The following is a 2,569-nucleotide window of genomic DNA, read 5'->3' as shown; positions in this document are numbered from 1 at the left end:
TGGTCAAACATGAGAGTTTTTTTTTTCTGAAATTTTTTTGGTAGAAAATTCATATTTAATTATTTATTTGAAATAAAAATACCAAAAAATATTTATCACATCTGGGCATGAGTCTACTCTTTATATCTATAATTATATTTTAAAAATATTATCATTTGATTTTGATTAAGGTGGTCAGACATATGCCTACTTTTTATTTTTGCCCTAAAATTTTTGTAGTTTTGCATTAAAATCCAAACTTTTGACCAATCAATTATTTTTTTTCCTAATAAGGCCTAGTATTTTAGAAACTACATTCAATTTCTTACAAATTATTTTCTTACAACTTTTTGATATAAAGTCCATAACCACTTTAAAATTATGTGTCAAGTTGACATAACTCTAATTTGCTAATTTTTCATTGCCACTTAAGGCCATAGTTTGGTATAGCACGATCCTGCACATACCCTATGGTGAGATTCTATGGTTGAGGAATGCTCCTTAATAATACAGAATGATGTGTGGGAGCTAGTTCTTAGACCAAAAGATAGAGAAGTAGTTGGATCATGATGGATCTATAAGATAAAGCACAATGTATATGCTAGCATCAAGAAATACATGGCAAGGTTTATGGCAAAGGGGTTCTCTTAGAAGGAGGGAAAAGACTATGAGGAGACATTTTCTTTAGTGGCTAGCTATACTTCTATACCAATTCTAATCTCATTTGCAGCACAGATGAGATGGAAAATCCATCAAATGGATGTCAAGACAACATTCCTTAATGGTGAGCTAAAGGAGGATGTATGCATAGAGAAATCAAAAGGCTTTGTAGCATGCAACAAAGAGACCCAAGTGCATAGATTGAAGAGAGCCTTGTACAGACTCAAGAAGGCTCCTAGATCATGGTATAAGGGCATTGATACATGCTTGTAGGAAATGGGTTTACTAAAGAGTAAAGTGGATGCTAACCTCTACTACTTGGTGGTTGGGAATGAGGTTCTTATTCTCGTTCTTTATGTGGATAACCTATTTATTATAGGTTCATTAGGCCTTCTATAGGATTGGGTGAGAGACCTTGAAGAAAAATTTGAAATGAAGGATTTTAGATTTATAATTTACTTTCTAAGCATGGAGGTGTGGCAGACAGAGGGAGAGATTTTCCTTGGTCAAGGAAAATATTGCATTGAAATCTTGAAGAGATTTGGGATGGAGGATTGCAAATCCATGTCTACACCAATGATCATGAATTGGAGGAAGGTAAATACATCTAGGGAAAAGGATGTAGATCCCACCTTATATAGGTAGTAGATTGGTTCACTTATGTATTTGGTCAACACCAGACCAGATATAACATTTGCAGTAAACTCTCTTAGTTAGTTCATGGTTGAACCAAAGAGAATGCATTAGATAGTGGCTAAGCATGTTTTGTGCTACTAATGTGGAATAGTTAAATATGGGATCATATATGTTTTAAATGAAGGTATTAGATTTATAGGCTATACTGATGCAAATTGGTCAGATGGTACAATGGACAAAAGGAGCACTTTAGGGTGTTGTTTCACTTTGGGATCAGGAGTTGTATCTTGGTTCAATAGGAAGTAGAAGTATGTGACTCTGAGTTCAACAAAAGTAAAATACATAGAAGCTATCATGAGGATATGTGAAGCTATACGGCTTCAAAATTTCAAAAGGTTGATATTGTACTATGATACACCACAAAAATCAAAGTTGCATCAAGTTATCTGAGAATCCAGTGTTTCATGATAGGTCTGAACATATAGACATCAAATATCACTTCATCAGAGATTGTGTACAATAGGGGGTTGTTCAACTACAATACATACCTATAGAGGAGAATGTAGTGCACATTCTAACTAAGGCATTGGAGAAGGAAAAATTCATCTTCTTCAAAGATAAGTTAGGTTTCATGTAGAACAACTTTCTCATGAAGAGGGAGTGTTAGCGAGTTAGGTTGTACAAGTTTTGTTTGTTCGCATGTATTATTTAGTAAATATATTTTTTACTAACAAATTAGTTAGATTAGGGACAATTATTTGTTGAATAATTGAGTACTTTTAGAAGCAACTAGAAACTAATTTTGTTATTGGTTGTTAGGTTGTTATTAATCTCAACCATCGATTGAGAATCAATATCGGTCATTGGTTTTCCAACAAGAGAATTATATAAGGGGGTCAAGGAGATATTTGGAGAACACAAGTTTGTGAAGTATTTGCAGTGATAGAAAATATTCTTGCAGTGTTAGCAAGGGTGTAGTAATAGTGTTGAGACAATAGTAGATGGATATCAATAGGAGAAATCAAGAGGTTATCGGAGTTCTACCAGTAAGAGGCAAGGAATTTTGTATCTCTTAATTTTCTAAAAGTAATTTAATTCCTCACCTGTAGAACTGGTTTTCCCATAGGGGTTTTTTTAGGGATAATTTATCCAAAAAAATTGTGTCATTGTGTTTCTTATTTCTTACCATTTTTATTGGTGAAGTTGTAGTTGTTTTATTCTACAATATTAGCTAAGAATTAATTTTTGGTAGTTAAATAATCTTTTAAGATAGGAGATTAATAATCAATGAGTG

The sequence above is a fragment of the Cupressus sempervirens genome, chromosome 11 (assembly GCF_028749045.1).
Source record: "Cupressus sempervirens isolate cs-2001-9-10 chromosome 11, ASM2874904v1, whole genome shotgun sequence".
Classification (NCBI taxonomy): Eukaryota; Viridiplantae; Streptophyta; class Pinopsida; order Cupressales; family Cupressaceae; genus Cupressus; species Cupressus sempervirens.
The sequence above is the reverse complement of the archived record's forward strand: the minus strand, read 5'-3'. Positions refer to the sequence as shown.